We start from the raw sequence: 16171 nt of genomic DNA on the forward strand, positions 1-16171 counted from the left end.
TTTAAGATGACGACCAAAAAAAATTGAATTACGATAATAATATTTTGACCCCAAAAGAAAAAACAAAATATTAAAGTTTAAATATATAATTGCTAATGTATTAATATCGATTAGTCATATGCTAACTAATTTAAAGAGTTTTAATTAATAATATATATAAATATAATAACATATTACACTAAAAAAAGAAAAGAAAAAAAAATAAAAAACTCTCTCTCGAGCGATGCTGAAGGCGACGGCGTTTTAGGATTAATTTTGAAGAGATTTGGTGGCGATTTGAGTTGGTCTTTTGGGATTTCTTCGGATCTTCGGGTTCCCTCTGGCGATTTGGGTTGGATTTGTGGGGATTCGATGGTTTAATTTGGGCTGTGGCTCCATGATTTTCTCGATCTCGAGTAATGGGAGCTTGATATGGTCAACGATTTGGGGTTTCTCTGTGTCCGATCCGTGGTGGCTTTTGAAGGAGAAGATTCTATCTCGTTGTTGCCGGGATTTGGATATCTTAGCGAGTTACAAGGAGGATTGTGGATCTTCCGACTATATCTTCTCTCAAATGCGAGAGGGGATTTGCATTAGTTGTCGATCCCCGCTTCCGGGATCTTGGTTAGCTTGTTTGGGATCCGAGATTCTGTTGCCTGGGGCTGTTTTTTTGGTTGATTGGGTTTTAATGGGAAGATCGGATCGGATTTCGTTTGTTGATTCTGGTGTTTTTGTTTGGGGTACTGAGAGTTTGGGCTGTTGCAGTCTGCGGATTATTTGGGATACAGATTGCGATATGGGTTGTCACGGATATGCGAGGAGGGTGTATGGGAATCTAGCCGGATTTGGTCGATCATTGTGTTTAAGGGTTGTGGAGAAGGATCAGTGTATCGTATCAAGTGGGATGGGAATATTAACATTTGATGTCTTGGGGGATTATCTCTTCTCATGGAGGATCTTCCTTCAGTATTTTCAAGATTGGGATTTAATGGTATGCGGATTTGTTCGGTGGGGGTCTCGCTATAAAAGGAACTTGGGATTCTTAGTGTTTCGGCACTGTTTTCTAGTTTCTATTCGTCTCATATTGGTTTTGGTTTTAAGGGGTTCCACAGCTATTTTTCTGAGAGTGTTCTTTTGGGTTGTGATGTCGCAAGTTGGTCTTTTGGGAAAGGGTTTAGCGGGTCAGAAAGAGGGGGAGGTGGTGCCACGGAGAAGAATTAAGATCTCATACTTTGATAATTCAGCTCTCATTGCGGGTTATTCAAAGACTTTGATTGGGAGGTGTTTCAATCCACAAATGCAGGACATAAAATCTTTGTTGATCATGTTGCCTCGTATTTGGCAGGTTGAGGGAAGAGTTGCTGGTGCTGATCTAGGATCAGGCAAATTTCAGTTCGACTTCGACGAGGAGAAGGACATCGTTGAGGTTCTGTCAAAGGAACCGTATCACTTCGATTCATGGATGGTGTCTTTGGTGAGGTGGACACCAGTAGTCGACCCCAATTATCCTTCATCACTCACGTTTTGGGTCAGGATCTCTGATATCCCAATTCAGTTTTGGGCGGAGCCACTCTTTAGGGATATTGGTTCGGATTTGGGGGTGGTGGAAGATGTCGATATTGACAGAGGTAGGGTGCGAGTGACCATTGATGGTCTTAAGCCTCTATGTTTCGAAACAAATATCGAATTTTTCAATGGGGAAGTCACGGTGGTCAAGTTGTTTTATGAGAGGCTGCATGGGTGGTGTAAGAAGTGTAGCAGTATTTGTCACGCTGAGGATGCCTGTCCCCTTGTGAAGGGTAAGGTTTTGGTGTCTAGATCCCTCTCGGAGGAGAAGCATGATGAGGGTCAGCTTATGAGCTACAAAGGGGCGGTTCTGGCAGATGGGAGGAGGAGCTCTTCGAATGGGGGGAATCCTTCTTATGGTGGTGCGTCTAAGGGTCATCATAATGGGTCTCACCATGGGGGTGCTAAGCCTAGACCAGAGGCTCATTCAGGCTCGGCATATCGTCGAAAGGGAGCGTCCAAGGGTTTTTCTGGGTCGGGTTCCACTCAGGTATCTCGGGGAAGGCAGGGTCTCCCTAGGGGTCAGGCTCGGCACCAGGTTGCTCCAGCTTTGCCACCAGTTTTGGAGGAGGCGGCGGTAGGGCAGTCAACACCAAAATCTGCTAAGAAGGCTCTTTTTCAGGATACTACAGTTGAGGAAGGGTCTAACAAGCACATGGGGGTGGGGGAAAGTCCTAGTGAAGAAGGTCAGATCCTTGATGGTTCGTCTGGAGATGCGGACATTACGTTGGTACGGTTAGCATCGGGCATCCCTCCTCTGGATACAGTTGGTGTTCAGGATACTAAGGAACAAGCGGGAGGAGAACAAGAGGGGTTTTTGCTTGGTGATTCTTCTACTGTCATGGCGGTAGCGGCAGGTTTGAGTGCCCCTAATGTTGAGACTCCAACGAGAGAGGCGCTGGTTGAGGATATTTCTGTTCAGGATTTTTCAATTGTGGAGGAGTTTGATTTCGGAGACTTGGGGTTACATGGTTCTGGTGTTGGGGATAAGGATCCTATGGTGGAGGGGGAGTCTGCTGGGGCGTTTTTTAATATGGAAGAAGATGATCTGTTGGCTGAAGATGGGGCTGACAAAGATCCGGTGGAGTCGGATGGTGTAGGAGACGCTGTCGCAGCACCAATTAGCGGAGGTATTCAAGGGGAGAAGGGGAAGAAAGGAAAAGGACATTTGGTTCTTAGGGGGGTCAGTACGAAGAAGCGGAATGCTAACCTGCTGTTGTCACCAAGGAGACGCCCTCCTCAGACTGTTCCGGCTTTTGGGGAAAGCGAGCATGCTCTTAAGGTCCAGGAAGGGCCTAAAGGGGGTCACGGTGGGCACAAACCACCAAAGCCAATGGTTTTTAAATGAATATCATGAGTTGGAATTGTCAAGGTCTCGGAAATAAGGCTACCATCGGGAATCTCCGGGATCTATGGAATAAGCATAGGCCAGACTTTTTATTTCTAATGGAAACAAAGCAATCTTTTTCTTTTTTGGAACAATTTGTAGGCCATTTTGGCTATAAAAATTTAAAAACTGTGGAACCTATTGGTTGTAGTGGAGGGTTGGCTCTCTTTTATAATAAAGATATTTTTGATGTGTCAATTTTATTTGAGTCAAACCGTTTAATTGATGTTGAGGCCGCCTATAAAGAGCGAATTATTCATCTCACTTTTATTTATGGGGATCCTGTTCCTAAGAATCGGGATTTAGTATGGGAACGTTTATTGAGGATAAGTTCAACTCGGTCAACTCCCTGGTTTATTATTGGGGACCTAAATGAATTAACGGGAAACCATGAGAAAAGAGGGGGAAAGCTTCGTCCTGCTTCTTCTTTTCTTTCTTTTAATGGGATGATTCGGGATTGTGGTTTTTTAGAATTTCCATACCTTGGGAGATTGGTTGTCGTGGAGGGGTTGGCGGGAGAAAAAACCAATCCGTTGTCGTTTGGATAGGGCTTTGGGTAACGAGGACTGGCATGATTTTTTTCCGGATACGGTTACAGAGTATTTGCCACGGATCACTTCGGATCATGCCCCACTAATTGTTAATATAGGTGCCAAGAGAACGCGTGGGAGACGAACTTTTATGTTCGATCATAGGTGGGTTGGCAAGGCGGGTCTGATGGAGTCTATTTCGCAGGGCTGGAATGGGGAACAGCATGAGGGTCCAACATCTTTTGTGGACAAGATTGTGAATTGCCGACGAGCTATATCTCATTGGCGGAAGGAGCAGGTTCCGTTTGGGAGAGACATTATTGAGGATCTCAAACGCCAGTTGGAAGTCGCCCAAGCGGATGATGGGGTTTCCTCGGAGGTTATTACAGATTTAACCATGCGTTTGCGGGACGCATATAATGATGAGGAAATTTATTGGTATCAAAAAAGTCGTAACCGATGGATGCGGGTGGGGGATAAAAATACAAAGTATTTTCAAGCTCAAACAAAGCAGCGTCGGGCTCGTAATAGGATCACTGGTCTCTACGATAAGAATAATGTTTGGTCGACTAAGGATGATGATATTTGTTTGGTGGCGGTCTCGTATTTTGAGGATTTGTTTACTTCTATTAACCCGTCTAATTTTGAGGAAGCCTTAAGCGAAGTGAAAACGGTAATAACGGAGGACGTCAATGTTCGTTTAACAGCTCCCGTAACAGTGGCGGAGGTCCGCAAGGCTTTATTCCTGATGTCTCCGGATAAGGCTCTGGGACCAGATGGAATGACAGCGTTGTTTTTCCAGAAGGCTTGGAAAGTGGTCAAAGAGGATCTTGTGGCTATGGTCAATCGGTTTTTTGTAGAGGGGGTTTTTGATAAAAGTCTGAATAGGACGCATATTTGCTTGATTCCGAAGGTTGCTAAGCCAACTAGGATGGCGGAAATGTGGCCTATTAGCTTGTGTAATGTGGGATATAAGCTTATTTCGAAGATTATGTGTCAACGGTTGAAGGGAGTGTTACCTGAGTTGGTCTCAGAAACACAATCTGCTTTTGTCCCAGGAAGATTGATTTCGGATAATATTCTTATCGCTCAGGAGATGTTTCATGGTTTACGCACAAATCCATCGTGTAAAGGAAAATTTATGGCGATCAAAACGGATATGAGTAAGGCGTATGATAGGGTGGAATGGGGTTTTATTGAGGCTTTGTTACGGAAGACGGGCTTTGGGGAGATTTGGGTTTCTCGGATTATGTTTTGTGTCACTTCTGTAGAATATAAGGTTCTTTTAAATGGCCAACCTAATGGTAGGATTGTTCCGGCAAGGGGATTACGGCAGGGAGACCCTTTGTCTCCTTATCTGTTTATTTTGTGCACGGAGGTCTTAGTTGCAAATATCAAGCGGGCAGAACGGGAAAAACTAATAACAGGGATTAAGGTTGCAAACAAGTGTCCGCCCATCACGCATCTGCTTTTTGCAGATGATAGTCTTTTTTCTGCAAAACGGATAAGGTTCAATGTGAGGTTATTTTGGATATATTAAAACAGTATGAATCTGTATCGGGTCAGTTAATAAATTTTGACAAATCCTCGATTCAGTTTGGTCATAAGGTGGATGTTGCTGTCCGGACAGAGATGCAGGGGGTTTTAGGGATTTCGAATTTGGGTGGGATGGGATCTTATCTCGGGTTGCCGGAGAGTCTCGGAGGGTCTAAGACAAAGGTATTTTCTTTTGTTCGGGACCGCCTTCAGGGACGAACGACGGGTTGGACGGTGAAGCTTTTATCCAAAGGGGGAAAAGAGGTGATGATTAAGTCAGTTGCCACGACGGTCCCTACGTTTGTGATGTCTTGTTTACGAATTCCGAAAACAATCACGTCAAAGCTTACGAGTGCAGTGGCTAATTTTTGGTGGAGTTCTTCAGGGCAGTCTGGGGGGTTGCACTGGTTAGCTTGGGATAAACTCTGCTGCAGTAAGCAGTTGGGGGGCTTGGGTTTCAGGAATGTTGATGCTTTCAACACGGCATTGTTGGCAAAACAATTGTGGAGGCTAATTGAGGCCCCGGATACATTGTTTGCTCGGGTTTTCAAGGGCAGGTATTATCGCAATTCCAATCCTATGGATCTGATACGCTCTTACTCTCCATCTTATGGGTGGAGAAGTATTACTTCCGCTAGATCTTTGGTTAATAAAGGCCTTATTTTACGGGTCGGTTCAGGGGAGTCCATTTCGATATGGACGGATCCTTGGGTACCGGCTCAATCCCCAAGACCAGCGTTCAGTAAGGGTCCACTTAAGGATCCTTCTCTTAAAATCTCTCATTTAATTGATTGTCACACTAATACTTGGCGTATGGATAGGCTTAAGGAGTTTTTTGCCCCGGAAGATGTTGATCTGATAGGGGCTATTCCTTTAGGAAGTCGTCGCCTAGATGACTCCATGGGTTGGCATTTTACTAAATCGGGAAAGTACACTGTTAAATCTGGCTACGAAGTGGATCGTCGTTACTCTCCGCAGCTGACGAGGGTCCCTAGAGTGGGTCCAGAGACAACACCTCTGCTGGCTGCTGTCTGGGATGTCGCCTGTCCACCAAAAATTAAACACTTTATGTGGCAGGTTTTGATAGGCTGTATTTCGGTATCGGCAAATCTCCGACGGCGGGGTATATCCTGCGACCCCGCATGTGTACGGTGTGGGGCTGAAGAGGAAACAATTAATCATGCTATTTTCCGGTGCCCACCGGCTCGGCAGGCATGGGCTTTAGCTCAAGTTCCTGTCGGACCTGGCTCTTTCCCGACGGAGTCTATTTATGCTAATATAGACCATTTCTTAGGTTCCTCAAATCCGGGCTCTCAGGCATCTGTGTTCCCGTGGCTTATGTGGTATATTTGGAAAGCGCGTAATGCACGTGTTTTTGAGAATGTTTTGGAAAATCCATTGGATGTTGTACGGTTGGCGGAGGGGGAGGCAAATAGCTGGATACAGGCCCAGGTGGAAGTGGAAGATGAGGATCAACCACACAATCCACTTGTCCCTTCTTCGAGACAAAGGGGGCTCACCCTTTTTTGTCCTTCCTCTTTTACAGGCTATCGGTGTTTTGTTGACGGTTCTTGGAAAGCGACAAATGCTTTTGCAGGTGCAGGTTGGTTTTGTTCTTCCACTCAACATTCAAGAACGGACATGGGAGCAACCAATTTCCGGCGAAGTTTGTCTCCACTCCATGCTGAAGTAGAAGCTCTCATTTGGGCTATGCGGTGCATGATTGGACATGATTACCGGGACGTGGTGTTTTATACGGATTGTTCTGATTTGGTGAAGATGGTGTCTTCTCCTTCTGAATGGCCGGCTTTCACTCCCTACCTCGACGACATCAAGATGGATCAGGCGGAGTTCTCTTTTTTCTCTCTATCTCTGGTCCCACGTTCTGCCAATATTAAAGCGGATTCCCTGGCACGCCAAGCGCGACTGTCACCGCAGCATGTTTTGTTTGTGAACTCTTTTCCTTCAAATTGGCTCGTTTGAGCTGATTCTTTTGTTGTCAAAAAAAAATATAATAACATATTAATAGTTAGTTTCGCTCTTGTTGTGAGATTTTTGTATACGGAACAGAATCGAATTCATAATTCTCGAGACAAAAGAAATACGTATATTCTTACTATTTAGGATTTAGGAAAGTCCATCAATGGTGGGGCGTGGGGGACAAGGGTTTTGTATTAACAGAAAGGAGGAAGAAGAATGAATATACGTTGCAACCCTAAAGCAAAAACCGCAGTCCATGTCTCTCACTCTGTTTCTCAGTCGGCTCTCGCTTCCGAAGCTTTCTCTCCGGGTAAGCTGCTTCCTCTTTTCTCTTGTCTCGGATGATGTTTTTTCCTCATATGTCTGATTAGTTGTAACAAACTAATGATTCCGCAGAGAAACCTCACGGTTCGGTGCTTCTCTAATTGCGTCTTCGCATTACATCCTTGTAGATCAACTTTGAGAGATGGTGATGTTGGATATCTCAATATGTACAGCTACAACGTTGATATTAGAGGGGCCAACTTTACGTCAAAGAAGGTGCCTATGGAGTTAGTGCAGGAGATGGGAACCATAGGAGCGTCCCATGGCTGGGTTGCAACTTTGAAGAATGGGGTTGTGCGTCTTCAAGATGATTTATACCTAAGTGCTTCAACTTTGAAGAATGGGGTTGCGCGTCCCATAAGTGATTCGGATCTAGACTTTAGGTTTTTGGAAATAGACCCAAGTGCTTTGGATCTGGACCCAAAACGCATTTCGCTGCCTCCTCTTGTAACACTGCCTCATTGCCAATCTCAAATTGTAACCAATGTGGCCATGTCCACCTCGTCTCCCGAGGATGAAGACTACATTGTGGCTATCAAGTTCCTCGGACCTCAACTCAGCTTGTGCAGGCCTGCTCAAAGTAACTGCAAGTGGACCAACATCAGAATCACAGACCCCAGCTTCTTCTCCTCCCGTGTTATGTACTCCAAGAAAGATGAGATGTTCTCGATGCCCGCTTCTGGAGGCAACTACACAGGATCATGGGATCTTGGGAGACACATGGAAAAACCAAAGCTGCAGATGCTGTCGTATCCCGAACATCGGCCCGTGAAGGACATCTACTTGCCGAGTATAAATGATTTCGCCAGGAGCGAAATAGTGAGAAAGTTCGAGTGGAATAAGTTAGATTCGTGCACCAGGTTGGAACACTACTTGGTGGAGTCATCACAAACAGGTGAGACTTTTATGGTGAAATGGTTCACATATAGGGACCCCCATGGGAATGAGAAGGGGCTAGACAATGAAGGAAACGCTGTGAGTTGGGACCATTTCCATGTCTTGAGGCTTGACAAGGAAGGAAACGCTGTCTATACTAAAGACCTTGGAGGTGAGTGCATTTTCCTCTCCAAGGCTGAACCTTTTTGTCTCCCGCCTGCTTGCTTAGATGACCAGCGCCCAAACTGTATTTATCACTTAAACGACGACAGCGTCGGGATCACTTGCATGGACGATGAGGAGTACATGACGGGTGGATCTATAACGTTAGCGCTCCCTTACTGGTTCCCACCAGAACAAGAATAATGTTTAATTTGAGTCTTTTCTTTCTTCAACTCTCAAAACATATTAGTTTTATGTCAGATTGATTGATATCAACCGGCTGATCACTTTTCTGTGTTGTGTCCATTTTTTTTTCATCTTAATTAATGATTTTTTAGAAGCTCCTAATTAAATACTAATTAGCGTGACGAGAGAGAGAGAACTGACGCATCTTCCTTGTGTAGGTCCGGAAAGGTTTTAAAGGTCTTAAGCCACACAGGCTTTTTAAACAACCTGGTTCCTTGGTATGATGAGATAAAGAAGACAACTAATCTTATAACGTTCTCAGTTAAGTGGTGTTGTGGCAAGACGATCGAGTTGGTTTCTTGTCTTTTTGCTGTTAATCTTATAATCGTACACACTTATGCTGCAGGTCTCAGAGGTTTTCATTTGAAATTAATCTTTCAGTTTTAGGTTTAGTGTTCCTTAATGGAATGCAGAACCGAAGACAAAGCTTTCGGAACAGGCCAAGATTCTGTCTTAATCTTCTTCAGCAGCGAGTCAATGCATTGGCAGCAAAGGTCCCTAGCATTGGTTGCTACATATATCAATTTAAGAGTTATTTGTTTGACTGTGATCAAGTAGTGTAAACTCATTAGGCCAATTTTGCTGTTACATCAGACCAGTCGAAATATTCATCCTCTTATATTTTTTTACCCAACTGATTAATTTGATTGAACACAAACATTTTACCTGTAAACTGCAGATACCATTTATAGCTCCTCTTATCTCTCTACAAAAAGTTGTACTGTAGATATAAACGAATACGTTTCTTGACTGATAGCAACCTTGCTGTAGTCCATAGCCACAACTATGAACACGAGTAAAGAAAAAAATTGATTTAGTATCATAGAACAGAGTCAAATACGCAACTCTCCTGCCAAAAAAAGTTATATTCGCTCTGATTAGTATTAGGAAAGTCAATCAGTGTAGAGGGGAGAGTCTTCTTCGTCTCTTAGCAAAATCGCATCAGCCATGTCTCTCTTTCTCAGCCGGCTATCTCTCCGGGTAAATTGCATCCTCTCTCTCTTTTTCTCTGTTTTGATGTCTTATTTGTTTACAAACTATGATTCTGTAGAGTCACCTCACCGCTCGGCGGTGCTTCTCGTCTTCCTCCATCTATTACATCGTGGGTGCTGAACCATGTGGATCCACTTTGAGGGATGGTGATATTGGAAATCTCAAGATTCATCCTATCGGTGGTGCCGACAGGATCACAGAAAAGAAGGTGCCTATGACGTTACTACAGGAAAAAGGAACCATAGGAGCATCCCATGGCTGGGTAGCAACTTTGAAGAATGGTGTCGTGCGTCTTCAAGATGATCTAGACCCATGTGCATCGGACACAAACCCAATACGCATTTCGCTACCTCCTCTTGTAACTCTGCCTCATTGCCAAACCAATATTGTAACCAATGTGGCCATGTCCACCTCCTCTCCCGAGGATGAAGACTGCATCGTGGCTATCAAGTTCCTAGGACCTCAACTCAGCTTGTGCAGGCCTGCTGAAAGAAATTTCAAGTGGAGCAACATCAGAATCACAGACTCAAGCTTCTTCTCCTCTCATGTAATGTACTCCAAGAGAGATGAGATGTTCTCAATGCCCGCCTGTAGAGGCCACTACACAGGATCATGGGATCTTGGGGGATACATTCACAAACCCAAGCTTCAGATGCTGCGGCTTCCCAAAGATGATCCACATCCCCAAATGACAGAGAACGAGTTGCAGCGACTGGATTCATGTTGCAGGAAGCAACAGTACTTGGTGGAATCATTGCACATGGGTGAAACTTTTATGCTGAAGTGGTACACGGAAAGCAGAGTCATTAGGAAGACTTTTAAGGAATGGGACCATTTCTTTGTGTTGAGGCTAGACGGAGATGGAAACGCTGTTTATACTAAAGACATTGGAGATCTCTGCATTTTACTCTCCAAGGCTGAATCATTCTGTCTCCCGGGTAGCTTGTGTCGCCTACCCCGAAACTGCATATATTTCTTGGGCGACCAAGGGTTTGGCATCTTCAGTATTGGCAATAATAGGGATAGAGGTAGAACTTTCACTTGCCCAGCACCTTACTTTTTTCCACCTCTATCTGCACCTATAAAAACACAGATAGTGCCTTGGTCCTTTACGTCTTAATGACGGTGTATTAGAATTTAGATGATTTAGGTCGAACTCTACGCTCCGAGTGTATGGCCAATATATAAGGCGATGAGATGTAACTTGCGACTTAAGAAATAAGATTCAATTCTAACACCACTGTCCAACTTGAGATTACACTTTACAGTCATCTGGTCTAATCATATCAGCCATGAATCCAACTTGCACCGCTGATGATTCCAGCAGAACACGCCTACAACTCCACCTTGTTGTAAAGACCTTCTGACAAATTCCTTTTCACAATCACCAAGTTTTGTCTTCTGTTGAAGCAGAAGTTTCCCATTTGAAATCAAGCTTTTTAATCGTTGGTCATGAAACCCTGAGTCTTGTGTTGAAGCAGATGTAGTTAACATTGTGTTCCGTAGTTGAATGCAGAACTGAAGACAAAACTTCAAAAACAGGCCAAGATTATGTCTTAGTCTTGAGCAGAGAGAGAGTCGATGACTTGGCAGCAAAGGTTTGNCATTCGATAAAAAGGGTTCTACAGAGAACAAACAGAGTTAAATAGGAGAAGGACTAAAGGACTTAGACCATCATTAGTGGAGCAACCCACTATAGTTACTCTCACATTAATTAATTATATAAATAATCATAAATTAAGTAAAGCAACCCTAAAAGAACTTAAGCAAAATCACCCTATTACTAGAGAACCCCGAAAAAAGGTTACTCAAGCATTTAAATAATTATTTTTTAATTTTGTGTTTATTAATTATCAAACTTTATTAATCTAATATGACAAAACAATTATTAATTTTTTTTTATATTACAAAAAACTTTGGAATTTAAATATATTTTACAAACATATTTTACAAACATATTTTACAAGCTTGAATCCTCAAGGAGAAGAAGCTTTAATCCAAATGACCAATTAAAACTTTTTGTTTGTTGCAAGCAAAAAACAGAGCATCAAAGAGAGATTAGAGAAAAGAATATAGAAGAAGATGGGAGCAAGAATTTTTCAAAGTACCAGAGAATTTCTTAATAACAAGACATAGGAATAAAAAGGCTTTTATAATTTAGTGTTATTGTAATATGAAAGAGGTCTTGCAACTAGAAAAGAAACATCTTCAGCAAACCATACAAACGAAAACAAAACCTGGAAATCAAATATGTTTTGGTAAGGAGAGAGGGTTTAAAGTCTCTAGGTCTTGTTGAATGCGACGATGTCAAAACTCTGGATATACTCGTTGTTAGGCTCGGAGACGTAGAAGGTTTAGGAGGACAGAGTTTGGTGTTGATAATGATGATGAGGTCAGTGGTGCTGCTGCTGATGATGTTGGTGGAAATGACAAGCCATAGCCACCTCAAACTTTTCATACCCTCACCAAGATGTAGCTAATAAGTTTTGTTTCATCCCCTCTATAGACTATAGTTCACTTCATAATAATATCAAGAACCATTGGATATCAGGAAAAAAACTAATGTTATTACAGCAATTTGCATGTAAAGTATTGATAACAAATACAAACTAGAAAGCAAGGACTAAAGGGAAACTAGCCTGTTTCATAGACCCATTTGAGTTTCCTTGACCTATATCAGTTACCACAGGTTACAACGTATATAGCCTATTATCAGTTACCACAGGTTACAACGTATAGCAAATCCAGTCATTGCAACCAACGCATTCTACCAATTTATCCATCCACAATATAGAGCAATCCAATTGTAAAACCAATATATTCGCCTCTAATNTCACCAAGATGTAGCTAATAAGTTTTGTTTCATCCCCTCTATAGACTATAGTTCACTTCATAATAATATCAAGAACCATTGGATAGCAGAAAAAAAACTAATGTTATTACAGCAATTTGCATGTAAAGTATTGATAACAAATACAAACTAGAAAGCAAGGACTAAAGGGAAACTAGCCTGTTTCATAGACCCATTTGAGTTTCCTTGACCTATATCAGTTACCACAGGTTACAACGTATATAGCCTATTATCAGTTACCACAGGTTACAACGTATAGCAAATCCAGTCATTGCAACCAACGCATTCTACCAATTTATCCATCCACAATATAGAGCAATCCAATTGTAAAACCAATATATTCGCCTCTAATCTTGGAATATATAATCACGGAACTCAGCTACAAACAGAGACAGTTGTGTGTAATAAATACATTCTCAAGATTCTACCCGATTTTAACTTCTTAAAAAAAAATACCAGATTTTAGCTAGATTAAAAATAATTGTTGTTTATACACATATTTTTCCTCTTTGGTTAAGAATCGTTTTTTAAACAAAAACATTCAAAACAGGAATTGCGTTCAAAATAATTATTAAGACAATTTTCCCATAATTTTAAAAATATATATACTAAAGAAATACAATATGAACAATTGGTTCTGTTTTTTTTTTTAACTGATAAACCTGTATTTCCTGAGGATTTTTCGTATATATACATGTTATATTTATTTTACGTAGTTGATAAAAGTTTTTTGTTTTTTTTTTGTTTTTTTAAACTCAAGTTAATAAAACTACGTATTAATTAGTCTCACAAAACAGAATCATTCATAACTGTCGTGTATATTCGTTTTTTATTGTTATTAGGAAAGTCAATCAATGGGTAAGAACTTGGTAGGCAAGGCAATCCTCTGTTCTGTATTTCATAGGCAATAAAAAAAAAAGAATATACACCACAGTTTATGAAAGAAAAGTAAACGCAGCAACCTCCATGTCTCTGTTTCTTGGCCGGCTCTCTCTGTCCAAGCTATCTCTCCCGGTAAGCGGATGCCTCCTCTTCTCTTTTGTCTTTACTCTGTTTTGATGTCTGATCAGTAGCTAACTAATAATGATTACGCCAGAGACACCTCACGGCTCGGTGCTTCTCTAATTGCGTCTTTAATGTTAATCCTTGTGGATCAACTTTAAGAGATGGTGATGTTGGATATCTCGACTTTTACAGCTACAACAATATCGATACAGGGTTCAAACGCACGGGAAAGAAAGTGCCTATGGAGTTAGTGAAAGAGATGGGAACCATAGGAGCATCCCATGGTTGGGTAGCAACTTTGAAGAATGGTATCGTGCGTCTTCAAGATGATCTAGACCCATGTGCATCGGACACAGACCCAAAACGCATTACGCTGCCTCCTCTTGTAACTCTGTCTCATTGCCAGACCCAAGTTGTAACCAACGTGGCCATGTCCACCTCGTCTCCCGAGGATGAAGACTGCATTGTGGCTATCAAGTTCATGGGACCTCAACTCAGTTTGTGCAGGCCTGCTGATTGCGAGTGGACCAACATCAGAATCACAGACCCGGGCTTCTTCTCCTCCCATGTAATGTACTCCAAGAAACGTGAGATGTTTTCGATGCCCGCTTCTGGAGGCAACTACACAAGATCATGGGATCTTGGGAGACACATGCAAATACCCAAGCTGCAGATGCTGTCGTATCCCGAACATCGGCCCGTGAGGGAATTGTACTTGTCGAGTAGAGATGAGTTTGTCAGCAGCGAAATAGTGAGAAAGTGCGAGTGGAACCTGTTCGATTTGAGTTGCAGGTTAGAACACTACTTGGTGGAGTCATCACAGACAGGTGATACGTTTCTGGTGAAATGGTTCACAAATAGGGACCCCCATGGGAATGGGGAGGAGCTAGACAAGGATGGAAACTATCCGAATTGGGACTATTTCTATGTCTTGAGGCTTGACAAGGAAGGAAACGCTGTCTATACTAAAGACCTTGGAGGTGAGTGCATTTTCCTCTCCAAGGCTGAACCTTTTTGTCTCCCGCCTGCTTGCTTAGATGACCAGCGCCCAAACTGCATCTATCACTTAAACGACGACAGCGTCGGGATTATTTGCCTGGACGATGAGGAGTACATGACGGGTGGATCCGTTACATTACCAGTCCCTTACTGGTTCCCACCAAAGCTCGACTAATATTTTTGAGTCTTTTTCTCTCTTATACTCCCCAAAACATTTTAATTTTATTATATCTATGTTTAGTAGGAGGACAAGAGACAAAGAAATTTGGCGAGTATGCTCTGTTCTGTTCTGTTCTGTTAGAGTAGTACATACCCCAAAAAAAACCCTTAGTCGCTAAAAAAAAAAAAAGGCTTGAGAGACTCTTGTTCATCAAGAAGCTTTCACTCCTTTGTCTTTATTAGTTTGTTCCTCTAGTGTCTTTGACACACATAAATTCTGCTCAACTTCAAGCTTACGTTCAACTTCTTCTCCAAGCTGAAAATCTCCATTGTTACAAGTTGGATCATAATGTACCTATCCGCAACTTGATTCAAGCTTGAAACCATCATCATAGCTTACTGCCTTTTAGAACCGTTTGTTTCAGCTCTAAAACCTGCAAATTAAATCTCCAAATAGCCTGCATATGTAAGACTTACATAGCACAACCACTTTTCAGTTTAATGACCATGCATAAACATGATTAATCCTCATTGCATTTGACGTTATGTCTAATTCATTTCAGCGGTGACTAATCATCCTGCTGAACCGAGCCATCAACACTTCAATATTCACCAAAGTTACACAACCAGCTTTGATTCAAGCATATATATCAAAGCTCAACTCTCCATTGATGCTCTCTTAAAAAACCTTCCTAGTTTGGAAATTAACCTGAGATACCCACTCAGGCAACAAACAAGCTTGACGATATCTCTCAAACCTTGGTTATAATTAATCAACCAGAGAATTCCATATATAATTAGCTTCATACTTTAACTAGTACAGATTAGCTCAGGATCTCACTTCAACCACATTTAGTCTCTCTTATGGCTTTGAACACCCCATAAGACTGTTAAATGACTGAATTTTATTCTGCAAAACCTGATTCTTTTTGCTAGCTAGACTTGAATTTCAACTCATGTGCACTGAGACAGAAATCAAACTTTCACTTGAATCAACTGCAGAAACTGAATCACCTTTGCCCATTAAACCAGAAGCTCTTTGATTCAGACCTTTACCATGAGCTATATATATATATATATATGGGCCTACGTTTTACTGACGGTGTATTAGATGATTAGGGTAGAAGTACTCAATGCTCCGAGTGTATATGGCCAATATATAAGGCGGTGAGATGTAACTTGCAGCTTAAGAAATAAGAAGATTAAATACTTTTAATTAACTAAAGAACCTCAGTAGCTAGTAACACCACTGTCCAACTTGATGTTACCCTTTACAGTCAGTCATCTGTCTTATAATCATATTAGCCATGAAACCAACTTGCAGCGCTGAGGATTCCAACAGAACACGCCTACAACTCCACCTTGTTGTAAAGACCTTGTCACAATCAGCAAGTAAACAACCTGAGAGTCTTCTGTTGAAGCAGAAGTTTCCCATTTGAAGTCAAGCTTTTTTAATCGTTGGTCATGAAAAACATGAGTCTTGTGTTGAAGCAGAAGTAGTGACATTGTGTTCCTTAGTTGAATGCAGAACTGAAGACAAAATTTCAAGAACAGGCCAAGATGATGTCTTAATTAGTC

The sequence above is a fragment of the Camelina sativa genome, chromosome 12, assembly GCF_000633955.1.
Source record: "Camelina sativa cultivar DH55 chromosome 12, Cs, whole genome shotgun sequence".
Taxonomy (NCBI): Eukaryota; Viridiplantae; Streptophyta; class Magnoliopsida; order Brassicales; family Brassicaceae; genus Camelina; species Camelina sativa.